We start from the raw sequence: 14,119 nt of genomic DNA on the forward strand, positions 1-14,119 counted from the left end.
GTAATTGTGTTTTGGTTTCAATTTTAGAGGATCTATATGTGTCCCATAATTGTTTATTCTCAGGGGATGATGTGTTCACGCCTGCCCTCTTTACCGTAGAGTGTAGCATTCTCTGCTTTCGAAGGCCTTTTCTAACGTCTTTATTGTACCACCTGGGGTCGCGATTTGCTTTAACGTATTTTATAGGGATGAAATCTATGATGCCTTTTTGAATAATATTGACAAATTCTGTCCAAGTTTCTTCCACGTTGGCATGACTTAAGCTGGTTTTGAACTCGGGTAGGGAAGAGTTTAATTGATTGGCAAAATTTTCAAAGTCTGCTTTATGGTAATTATAAATTTTTCTTTTTGGTTTCACAATCTTTTTTATTTCTATGTCCAAGTTGATAATAACTGCTTTATGGTCACTCAAGCCCTCGTCAGTTGATACACTAATAATGCGTTCAGGCGTGTTTGTAAGAAATAGGTCCAATATGTTCTTTCCACGGGTGGGCATGCGTACTGCTTGATGGAGGGAGTTTCTTTGAACCAATTTTATCATGGAATTGCAAGATTCGCGATCGCGGGTCCCAGATTTAACGATATTGTTGTCCCAATCTATACCAGGGAGGTTAAAGTCGCCACCAGTTATGTTGATGCTGTTATTATATTTACGTGTAAAATTGTAAATTTGATCGTTGAGGGTATGAAGTGTTTTCAAATCTGAGTCTGGAGGTCTGTAGAAAGAGCCTAAATTTATGTTGGGTTGATTGGTCCGTAGTAAGGTGCACCCAACACTTTCTATGTTATTATTTTCAAATGAAACTTGCCTGCTTTCAAAATGACATTTAACTGCCATCTATCGTGTCGGTAAACTTTGAAATCTATTGGGAGAATTTCTTGGTCGTTTATGTCATTGCACAGCCAACTCTCTGTGCCTAATACTATATCAGCGGAATGAGTTTGGATTATGTGTCCGAGATCCGCTGATTTGTTCTTGAGGCTTCTGCAATTTATAAAAAGTATAGTTAAATTATTTTTATTTTGAATAACGTCCTTATTTGTGACTGACTGTAATTTAGGACGCCTTTGTGGGGAAGTGCGTGTCACATGTCTTTCTAAATCAATGCCAGTGTTGTCGGCAACTTTTATATTTTTATTAATAATAATATAAGGGAAAAACGACCATAGTTTCAAAATAAAAATAAGAACGCAAGAAACAAATAACAAAAAATACTCTTTTTTAAATATTACTATTATTGATCGGAAGTTTGGTTTTAAATAGAACTACAGGAATTATTGAACGGATCGGTTTGTTTGAGCCCCATCCATCCAATTTTAGGAGTTTTAAAAATAAATGCAAATCAGCCACTGGGTGATAAACTTCATTGTAGTTATTTAAATATTGTTTGTATGAGAATTGGACGGCATTTTGTACGTGATGTGAAAGTTTGTTTGCATGTGATGTGGAAGTGTCATCGTATGTAAGAATATTTGGTCTCCTATCTGTTTTTCTAGTGCGTGTATGCATGTATTTTTCGTTGTAGGAGTGGTCATTGACCAAACTTGACCTTTACCACCAGGAAAATCGCCTAATTGCAACGTAATGCTAAAATAAATAATAAATAAATAAAAAAACAGCCAAAAAAATTCTCATTAAAACAGGGATTTTGTGCGTTTGCACATCCTGGTATTGCTGAAAGAAGTAGCCTATGGCCTTAAATTTTACAGCTCTTCATGTAATCAGATGTCTTTCAGAGATATCAGATATGTGTATAAAATTGATAATTGAGCCAAGGTTGACGGATTGATCTCTACATCTACATCTAATTAATGCCCCGCAAGCCGCCGCAAGGGCGTGTGGCGGGGGGTGTTAGGTCACCAACCGTAAAAAGGAACAATACCACATGCAAAACAACAACGTAGAAAATTACACCCACAGCAGCGCACACACTCATGCAACAATCCCTTCAATCCAATACTCATGAAAACACATATACCCTCCCGAAGAGACTGTAAAAGGCAGGGAATGCGACCCAACGTTGCAGGTAGCAGGAATTTCCCCACGCGGAGAGGGACGAGGGATAGAAAGTGAGACTTAAAAACAGATGAACAGAACACTAATGAGGTCATTCGGAAAGAATGGGTTATGATAACAAAACACATGAGGTTAGTGGAACAGCATGCATTTAAGTAGAACTAATTATTCCCTAGACGCTGAGTGTGGCAAGTGGAATTTTTGCTATCTATGACCCTGCAGTGGCTATCCCGTATTGTCCGTGGGAAGAAGGCCAGCTTAGTTCCGCCCTTGCCGTGAAAGCGGAGAAACAACACGGATTTTTTCACATAGTACCTTGCAGGCCACCACTAGGGTGTGTGGCAGGGGGTGATTACTCACCAGTCTACTTTTGATCCAAAATACTTCTCCCTCCTAGGCCAGCGAGATGGTGCAATTCTCATTCCTTAATATTTCTGGGAAAAATGAGGCGTTTAATTTATCTGCCCTACACTAAATCTTTCCAATTGTACTGGTCAGATCTCCCCAATCGTAGTTGGATGGGGCTAATATTACATTTTCAACATCATTGCCGGGGATATATCTTTCCATTTAATACAAGCGATTCAACTGGTAATTTAACCTTCGCTCCTCGTGTGTTTCCCGACCTAGCTCCTCTAATAATCTTGATGCGAGAGTTTCGTTAGAAATGCCCTTTGACGCAGTGACAGTAGAGGTCGTACTAATATCATTAAAATAGCTCACGTTGAACTTTCAAAGCAACGCGAATGAAATAAACATTATAAATTCCATCCGCGGCGACACGGATGTAATTTTTTGTTACACAATCCGGATACTCGATGGATACCTTCCGTTTTGACGTCTTTTCGCGGTTTGGCTCCGTCGATTCCTTTCGGACTAAACCGTCTCCAAACTCAACTCCTCTCGCAAACATTTTGTGTATTCCTCTTCGCTCTCCATTTCCTCGCAATTTTCCCGTCCACTCTTCCTCCTACCCTCACCCCCCTCCTTCCCCCTCCTACCCTCACCCCCTCCCCTCCTTCCCCCCCCCCGCCAGCCCGCCCGCACACTCGCTCGCCACGAGTAATTCCGCCCCATGTTTGTTTTCCCTGAGCCCGTGTGTTTGCTGCACTGGCCTGCAGATGGGCCACTGGGGAATAGAGCAGCTCCCATTCCCCTTCCTAACCCACTCGGGACCCCTCTCGCCGCGCGCAACCCCGCGAGACCCTCTTTTTTTTCTTCAAAGGAGATCTTCTCCAACTCTCCACCGACCCACTGCTCCCCCTTTCCCTTAGCCTAAACCCTAGAGGTTCAACCCCAATGCAAAAAAAGGAAAGAGAAATTAACGTTTAAATTAGATTACAATCGCCAGATTCATTCGGGTTATTAAACTACGCTCCATGATTTTCGAATGAAATGCCGAAACTGTCCCGTAAGAATGCATATCCAAGTTTAATTGTACATATAATGGTTACCGTTCAATTATTAATGTTAACGAGAGAGTTTTTATTTCACTAGCGAGAAAACTTGCCGGTACTATGCCCTCTTTCACTTAAAAAGAATACACGAAGTTCATGACAATGTTTATAGTGTACGTTTGTTTTAAAAATGTATGTGGATAAAAATTTACGTTCAACAGAAGTATTTCCCCCTTATTACCGTCTACAAAAAATCAAATTTCAGCACAAATTTTGGATCAAAATGTGAACTTCATGCTCATAAACCTAATTCAAATATACTCAGCGTTAAATATTGACGTGAAGTTTTCCATTCAATCCATGAAGTAAGCAATACCTGTGTTTCATAGTTATTAATTACTTAAAGAGTTGTTGACTAAGCACGCTTAACGTATTAATATCATACACATTACAATCCTCTTTTCACTACACATTTGCTCGAATTTTTCGAAAATGACCAACTGGCTACAGCGAAGCGCGAGGTGACTGAGCACCTCAAAGAACTTCAGTTAATATCACCCTAAAACTAATCAGTTAGATCTCACGACTTTTAATTTTTTCCTATTACGTATTCCATTAATCAAAAACTTCTTATGATTTCCAGTTTAAATATCACCTTAGCTCTGGGTTGAATTAAGAAAATACTGAATTAACTTAAAGTAATAAGAATCCTAAAACAGCATGATTAGGTGGGCCAATGAATTCCTTCTACTCCTCACGCAATATGAATCCCAATTACGTAATTTTATGGAAGAAGGAACCTGGGTGAAGGGAGAAAGGTCAAAGGTAAGTTATTAAAAGAGCAAAGGAGACTATTTTAGTGCTCATTGAGCTCAAAGAGATCAGGATGGGTCCAAAGTTTTTATACAACTGTGACAAATTTCGCCCGTTCATTACATCAGTTATTATTTGCAATTATTATCCATTTACAGTCGTATAACAAGTAATCAACGCTAGCAGTCTAACTAGGAATTTGAATTGGGGAATCGGTATCGCACATAAAGGCCTGTATTTATTAATTCATTGAAAGTAAATTCCGTCAGAGAAATTATGTAGAAAATGCATAAAAACCGAGTTTTTGGGCTTTCTTTAATTTTACTCTCAATTTTTAGAAAGGATACCTAGAGTGGATTATAATTTCTTTAATTTTACTTTCAATTTTTAGAAAGGGTACCTAGGGTGGATTATAAGAATGCTATACTGGATGAAAATACCATCCATTCCAACTATATCCTAATATATACGTGAAAATGTAAACAGAGTTATCCATGCAACCCATTAAAGATATCCTTAAAAAAAAGCTGGGAGTGAATAAAAAAGAAAGGGGCCGCGTTTTTACCACTTTCCAACAGGTAAGGCTAAGTCTGGTGTTCTCATTGTAAGAATGCCGTTTTAATAAAACGTAGGCAAGCGCGCATATCAGATTTGAGATATGATTACCATTACGGAGAAACACGCGCTCTAGAAAAAGCACAAATATCTGCTGTCCCTCTTACGGTATGTAGTGGTTTTACGGATGTCAATAATTCCATTTTAGTCTGTAATTAACATTCGCGATTCATAAGAAGTTCCTCAAAAATCTTAAACACCAATTAAAATTATCAAATTCTACGGATACTTACATGTTAAACTTCTCTTGCTAGTAGTATAAGCAAAATTTAATTTTACTACGGTTTTAATTCAAATTTCAGTATGTGGGTTGTACAATAATCCCCTAGAAAGTCCAAAAGATGCAGCTAGTAGCATCGGAAAAGGTTCGCCTCGGTGAGCATAATTTTTCAACACACTGCTCTTAAGTAGCAGCTGTAAAGTGGCGTCATTTTCATATTCCTTTGAAGCCACAAGCAAACATTTTTTATTTAGACAACTTGGCTTAGCACCGAAAGAGATCATAGCCAAATTGGACGAAGTTCATGGCATGGCACATCACTCATGTGTTTGCGATTGTTTCCAATTGCATAAACGAGTGATCAAAGAATCAAAACTCGCGAAATAGTTGAGGACACAGGCATACGTATCACATGGTACAGTTTTTTAAATTTTGCACGTAAATTTGCTGTAAGTGCAAAAATCTCGTCAAGATGAGGGGGCACATTTGTACTCATTCGAGAGAGAGAGAGAGAGAGAGTGAACGTAATCGTGCGGTCGATAATGAAGACTGGTTTGGCATTTTTTCGCCGTAATCCTGACGAGTCGATATCGATACATAAATGTTTACGAAAAATAGGTACATTAGTACACACCATACACAAAGGAATAGTCGAAACATTTAGTTTCTAAAAGCGATCTGGCTCCGAAGAAGGAGAAGGCGGTGAAATCGGCCAAAAGGTGAAGGGCATTACTTAAATAAGGGCATGACTATTGTGCATCGTTGTTTCACCAGAGAATCACGAATAAATCAAGAAATAACGTCCTCAAGTGTAAGAGAAAATAACTCTCTTCCATCAAGACAATGCACCGGTTCATTCCTGTGCAGTTTTGATGACGAAAATTATGGAATTAAAGATAAATCCTACAACATCCTCCGTATTCACCAGACTTGGCCCTGGGTATCTCTTTTCATTTCCAACTAGAAAAAATGACTCGGCGGAAAACGATTCACGTCGATCGAGGAGGTCATCGCCAACACATACATACATGTGCATATGCCTATTTTGAGGACCTCCCGAAATCATACTTTTTGGACGACTTAAAAAAGTCGGATAAACCCGAGGAGAAGTGTATCAAGTTGAAAGAAGTTTTTTTTGAAAAATAAAACATCTACACAAAATAATTTGTTTTCTATTTATTCCTAATGGATCGATTCACGTACTTTGATTAAAACGCAATAAATGCGATCTATTATATCTATTATATTTAGGTTTGCTAACAATAAATTTGAGCATTCTAAAAGATAGTCAATCTTAGTAATGGCTTCCCGTAGCTCCCGTAGCATATGCCTGCTTCCATTCCTCAAACACGTCAATGCGATTAATATTTTGAATCTTTAATTTTTTCTGGGAAGTAGGAACGACACAGCCATTCCTTTACTCATCGTTTTGAGAAATCGAGTCCGCTCTCATTCAGGAATTCCTGAAATTAAAGTAAATATTCTATATAAAATTCTTATCAACATTTTCGTCGCGGGTCGCTAGGAATGGACTTACAGGAAGTTTTCCAATATTCCAATTCCCTCTTCTTTTTCAGAAGTTTCATTATTACGTATTCTCGGAGCATTCACGGAAGTGCTTTGGACCAACACGGTCAAAGTAGTAGGGACTTAGGAGAAGAATTGCACTTGGGAAATTGGCTTTCACGAGGAGGAGGGAGTTGCAGGGAGGTAGGTTAAGGATGTTAAGAAAAGGCTCGTCAAACCTTTGATATGGAGCGCGTAGCTATGTACGGCCCGGAAATGTGGTCATTGAAGCAGGAGGATGGACGTTGAATTGAGGCTTTTGAAATGCCGGTGTGGAAAAGGATGAAGAGGGTGAAATGGACAGAGAGAAAAATCAAATGAGGAAGTACTAATTTGGAGGGCGAGGAGAGGGTATAGCTGGGAAGAATCAAATGGAGGCAGGAAAGATGGATTAAAATGGTTTTGATTGACGAGGGGATGTGAAATCCTGTGATAGAGAGGAGAACATTAGGAAAACAAGGAAGAAAGAGGAATAGGGTGCGTATCTTGGATAGAATGAAATAAAGAAGGAAATATTCAGAATAGAAGAGGGACTTATTGTAGTGCCCAATTTCAGGTTTTGTTTTAGTTGGGAGGAATTGCATTGGCTATGTCCATTCAAAACCTACCTTGACCGGTAGAATTCTAATATATATATATATATACATATATATGTATGTATATATGTATATATATGTATACATATATATGTATGTATATATGTATATATATGTATACATATATATATGTATACATATATATATATACATATATATGTATGTATATATATATATATGTATATATATATATATGTATATATATATATATATATGTATATATATATGTATATATATATATATGTATTAAAATAAATTGAGACGGGCAACAAATAAAGCAAAAGAATCATGGTGGAAGACGCAGTGCGAGGATAAGTATGGTCTGCAGAGGAAGGGTGAAATCGGTGCGCTGTGCAGCAAAGTTAAATCTTTATCGGGAAGTAAGAAAGGGAGATCTATGCTAACAATTAGAGATAAGGCGGATAAGGTAATAGTTGACACAGGAAAGATCCCAGAGAGATGGAAGGAGTACATAGAAGAACTGTATAGTAAAGAACTTAGACCAACAAAGTTAGACATGGAAAAGAAACATGACGTAGAGGAAGATAACTTAGGTCCAGGCATACTCGACGATGAGATAGAAAGGGCATTAAGGGAGATGAAACTAAATAAGGCTGTGGGGGTGGATAACATTCCTGCAAAACTCTTGAAATGTTTAGGAAAATGTGGGAGGAAGAGGCTATATGGGCTGATTCGTAATATTTATGAGGAAGGAACCTGACTGAAAGACTTTGTGAGATCAGTGTTAGTTCCTATTCCGAAAAAGGTAAAGGCTACATCATGTGAGGGCTACAGGACAATAAGTTTGATATCCCACACGGCTAAAGTTGTTCTCAGGATCATAAACAAAAGGATAGAGAGTAGGGCAAAGGATTACTTAGGGGATGATCAGTTTGGGTTTAGGAAGAGGGAGAGGTACGCGTGATGACATTGCAGTAAAGAGATTATTATTCGAGAGGCATATAGAACACAACAAGGAGGTATTTGCCTTTATCGTAGATTCCCAAAAAAGCGTTTGATAGAGTTAATTCGGCAAAACTAATGAGTATATTGAAGAAAATAGGAATGGATTGGAGGGAAAGGAGACTAATCCGCAACTTGTACATGTCTCAGACTGCTCAGGTGTGAGTGAGTGGGGAACGGGGAGTCCGGACGGGCGGTGTTAGGAAGAGTTGCAAGGGAGTGTTGCCTATTATCACCGTTGCTGTTCAAGTTGCTGTTTCATTCCTACCTGGAGGTGGGAATGAAAGTGGGCGGGGAATTCGTAAAATCAGTTAGGTTCGCTGATGACCAAGCTTTAGTTTGTCAGTCAGCCAAGGGGTTGCAAGCATTGCTGAGTGAATTGGAAATTCAGTGCGACAGGTATTGGATGAGAATCAATATTAATAAAACAAAGGTTATGCGATTTTCTAGAAATAAAAGGTTAAGCTAAACATTAAAATAGGAGGGCAAAAACTAGAGCAGGTAGAACAGTTTACGTAACAAAACAAAAAATCCAGCATCCTACTCCAAATCAGGTCCCTCTTCATCTCTGAGTACTTTCTTCCTCCCTTCATCCCGTCCAACATCCCTATCCTGTTCCTTCCCTTTCCTCGTTTGCCTAAAATTCTCCCCTCTATTATAGTCTTCAACATCCCCTTGCCGGTCAATACCCCCTTCATCCAATTTTCCTGCCTCCATAGGATTTTTCCCAACAAAACCCTCTCTTCGCCCACCATACCAAGTACTTCCTCGTTTGTTTTCTTCTCGGTCCATTTCACCTTCTCCATTCTTCTCCACACCCACATTTCAAAAGCCTCCAGTCTACGTCTATCCTCCTGCTTCAATACCCACGTTTCCGCGCCGTCCATAGCTACGCTCCATATAAAAGTTTTTTCTTAATACCATACTCAACGTCCCTGTCATCAACTCCCTCCTCCTTGTGAAAGCCTCTTTGCCTAGCGCAATTCTTCTCCTTACGTCCCTACTACTTTGACCGCGTTCGTCCAAAACACTTCCGAGATACGTAAACTGTTCTACCTGCTCTAGTTTGTGCCCTCCTATTTTAATGTTTAGCTTAACCTTTTCTTTCTAGAAAATCGCATAACCTTTGTTTTATTAATATTGATTCTCATCCCATACCTGTCGCACTGAATTTCCAATTCACTAAGCAATGCTTGCAGCCCCTTGGCTGACTGACTAACTAAAGCTTGGTCATCAGCAAACCTAACTGATTTTACGTATTCCCCCCCCCCCAACTTCATTCCTACCTCCAGGTTTTCCCATTCCTCTTTAATCATTTCCTCTACGATACATACAAGTTGAACAGCAACGGTGATAATGGGCAACCCTCCCTTGCACCTCTTGCTAACACCGCCCGTCCGGACTCCCCGTTCCCCACTCACTCGCACCTGAGCAGTCTGAGATATGTACAGGTTGCGGATTAGCCTCCTTACCCTCCAATCTATTCCTTTTTTCTTAAAAACATTGAATTTACAAGTCGGAACAAAAGAAAACACTGTAGGGATGTTAGGTATACTTTCAGGTGTATGTGTATGTTAGTTGGTAGTTTGAGTGTTTGCATGTGTGTGGGTAAGTGTTCATGCATGAATGTATGCCATGTTTTTTTTGGGGATGTATGAATTTGTGGATTTTGCATGCGGATTTTTTCTTTTCAAAATTACCGGTGGTGTCCTAGCACCCCCCGCCACACGCCCTTGCGGCGGCTTGCGGGGTACTAATTAGATGTAGATGGAGGACAGGGATGTTGGAGAATATTAAGCAGGATATGAGAGGAAGAGAGAGAGAGAGAAGAACTATGGAAATAGAAGAGGCGGATATTGATTGATAAATAGATGGGAAGGTAGTGAGGTCAATTCAAATTTCGAGGATGAGACTTTAAAAAAGCTAAGCATATAATGTTATCTCTAATAGTAAGAGTAAGGTGGCATCTAATTACACAAGCATAGGATATTCCAAAAATTACATCAATTGCAATTTATAAATTAATAGAGTGAATTGGAATTGTGTTCTAACAACACCTTTATTTCGGTCAGTACTCGTTTTTCTACAGAAGACCAAGGGCGTTTTTGACAATTTACGAATCCTTACGTAAATACAATTATTGTATCAATAATAATTGCGATTCATATTTTTAGCGCAATGTGGAAACATATTTAGCTTACCGGTGAATGAAAAGGGATGGAAAACCCTTCAGGGACCAAAGAAGTGAGCTTTAAATAGGGCGGCGTGTAAGTTTGCATCGCCCAGTCGTCGTTGGATGGTAAAAACGCGAAAGAGCCCTCAATCCGTAATTCACGGAGGTCTTCGTTGAGTAAATGTTAAACCTCGGAGAAACATCAAAGGACTCTGCGTGGTCACGGCGATCTGACCGCGTTTCTTCGTCTGCCGTGGAAATGCCTTGCTCCTTACCTCCACAATTTCCCCAGCGTCTTGCTCAACTCCGCGTTGTGCAGCTGTGGATACTGCAGTGCCAGTCTTCTCCTGGCCGCCTGCGCCCAAACCATGAAAGCATTCATGGGCCTCTTCACGTGGAGTCGTTTCTTATCCGCTGCCGTCGAGGACTTCTGAGCGACCGGCAGCAACGTCCAGTCGTAGCCTTTTGAAGAGAAACCAAACAGAAATGATTTATCTTTCACGCCCAAGACCTTCCAAACTTCTTTTCTTCTTTCGTTTCCAAACAAATCTTTTCCAACTATCCTCTCCATTGATTTCTGAACATTAAGTTACTTGTAAGTCAACCAAAGCTATTACGTTGCGAGGAAAGTTGTCAATTAGTGCCACAACAGAAATGCCATATTTTTGTATGTATGAATAAACCATAACCATAAACACAGTAATTAACCCGAAGGTCGGTTTGATATGGGTAATGATGGAGTTCACCCAGTACTAAGCCCTATGAGGCGTGTGAAATTCACACATCTGGGAAGGGGGGCCAGTTCATTTCCCTGTGCCGGTTATGGTTTCCCAGACAGACCTGGTACCAGAGAAATCTCATAGTTTGGGTGGAGCTGCAGGTGCCCAAAGAGCCTTTCCCGGGAATCGAACCCGGGCCCCTCCGGTCAGCAGTCCAGCGCTCTACCCACTGGACTACCGCGACCCACATATATATATATATATATATATATATATACACATATATACAGGGTTCGTCCGGAAAATAAGTGTACTGAGCTCAGGAGAAAACATTTATTACACTTTTACATATTTTAAGCTAATAATCCTCAAAATAGGACCCTTGTGAGTCGATACACATTATCCAGCGGCGTTCCCATTCCTGGAACGCTCCCGCGAAGGCATCATCGGGAACCTCTCGAAGACTCGTCGTCGACCTCTTCTCTGCCCTCCACGAACATCTTGTGCCACCGAAAGATCATATTTCTGGACATGGCTGACTCCCCGTAAGCCTGGTTAATCATACCGACAGTTTCGGTAGACGATTTCCCAAGCTTTACCGCAAATTTGATGGAATAACGCTGCTCCAAAAACTTCGGCATCGCGTTCCGTGACGTGGGTCGAGCGTGGAGGTTCGCGTTAACAGAGCTCCTCACTACACCACAGCTCAGAGCCGACTGCCTTTTTCAGCGTCGCTTGCCAACATACCCCCCTCCAATTGCAGCCCGTCAGAGCGGTGCTGGGCGCGCCTGGAGCGGCGGGAAAAAATCAGTACACTTATTTTCCGGACGAACCCTGTATATACACATAAATATACATGTATACACATATATTTATTTATTTAACAGAATTAATTTAATTTAAATTGTAAGATTTGCGTACGATTTTGCCCGCATTCAGGAAGCACATACAAAATTCAGGTTTAAAATTAGCCAACTTTGTCGCTATTGCATATTTTTATTGAACAAAAATTTTGTTTTCACCAAAAGAAACGGAATTTGTTCAAATTTTGGGGAAACGCAATTAAGATATTAAACTAATGGCTCAGAACCTCAAAAATATTTTTCGGGGTATTCGGATGATCTCCTATATCAGTAAACGTTGTCAGCTCGAGAAATTAGTGATATGATTTTCTTCATGATGAACGGAATTTAAAGTTAGCCAAGGCATTTTCCGTTCCTAGTCGTTAGAGATATTTAGTAGTCGGAGACGTTATATACGACTTTCCTTGTATCGATATCCTTATTTCCACTATGAAAGGAATAAAAGACACTAACTAAGGAATACATTTTTTTATCAAATCTTAGACATATTCTCCGATATTCATGATCATTCACCTATAGGAATATATTGTCTTCAATGCAACAAATTACGGCTAAGGAACAATTTTAAATTGCATTTCATAATTAATTATCCCCCAGGGGATATAATGAAATAATGAATGTAATCAGTCGCTTCTATGAAAGGCTTCACCGAATTATATCATCATCAGTATTTCAATCCTAGGATTGGTTTACTACAGCCCTCCATTCTACTCTATTTAAAGTCAATGCCCTCAAACCTTGATACCTTTTCTGTTTGCGTCCTTCTTAAATTGTCCTATGTACATGTCTCTTGGTCTTCCTCGTGTAATCTTCCCTTCTATTTTTCCTTCTATTATATTGCTATTCAATGCATTGTGCCTCAGCGTGTGCCCAATCCATCTGTTTCTCCTTTGCCGTAGAGTCCTCCATATGGTCCTATCCTCTTCTGTTCTTCTATATAGTACTTCCTCACTCCTTGCTTTCTCTGTCCATTTAATCTTCAGCATTCATCTCCAGCACCATGTTTCAAACGCTTCTATTCTCCGCTGGTCCACTTTTCCAATGTTCCAAGTCTCGGAGCCATACACGAAAGTGTTGACGAATTGCTTCCTTGTTTCCAGCCTTATGTTCTTTGAATATGTTAATTGCCTCTTCTTCGTGAATGCGCTCATAGCATGTTCATTTCTTCTCCATTTACCTTGACTCCTTTGATACCCAATCCTTGTGTTTCTCGTATTGTCTCTTCCGGGTATACGTTGAATATTGCTGGTGATAGGTGGCATCCTTGTCGAACTCCTTTGTTTATTTTGGGTTCTAATTTTCTTCCAATTTACGTTTGCATTGGTGTAACCTGATTCTTGTAGAGGTTATGGATAATTCTTATGTCGTTGTAGTCCAATCCAAGCGCTTCTAGTATCTTGAACATCCTGTTCCATTCGACGGCCTTCTCCAAGTCAACGAATGCCACATACTTAAATGGCTTATTTTCGTGTCTCATTTTTTCAACCAGAACTCTCAAGCTGAGAATTGCCACTCTCGCTCCTCGGTTTTTCCTGAATACGAATTGGTTTCCTGAGAGGTTTCCTTCTATCCTTCCTCCTTCTGTTCTTCGGCCAATTATCCGATGGAAGGTTTTTGATGCTCCAGTAACCAGGCTCAATGTTCTGTGTTTTTCGCATTTATCTGTTTTCGGTTTCTTCGGTATTACAATCATTATACTTTTCTCGAAGTCTTCTGGTGTTTTTCCCCTACCATAATTATCATTGATGATTCCATAGAGGGCATCCTTCGCTTTGACCCCGAGTGCATTGATTATTTCTCCGTTTATTTCGTCCACTCCTGGTGCCTTGTTTCTCAGGTCTGCCCCGGCTCTCACGACTTCGCTTCTTAGTATCTGCGGACCCCGATCGTCTTTAACCATCATGCTTTCATCTTTAATTAAGCCATCTTCTGGTGGTTTGGGAGCTTGATAGGGTACTTCAATGCATTCTCTCCATCTATTCCAAATGTCGTCATCATTGGGACTACGTACTCGGGAGACGGCCAGAAAATTGCTGGATTAGGCATCATAGAAAATATCAAGAATGCTGGCAATGTAATGAAAGTATATTGATAAAATTTGTTGTCTCAGGCGTAACTTTGTGGAATTTGCATAACATATTGAAATGTAATGAAATAATTGACTTTGTAATTCCACA

This window comes from Hetaerina americana, unplaced genomic scaffold, assembly GCF_022747635.1.
Source record: "Hetaerina americana unplaced genomic scaffold, ioHetAmer1.1.p SCAF_171, whole genome shotgun sequence".
NCBI classification, from domain to species: Eukaryota; Metazoa; Arthropoda; class Insecta; order Odonata; family Calopterygidae; genus Hetaerina; species Hetaerina americana.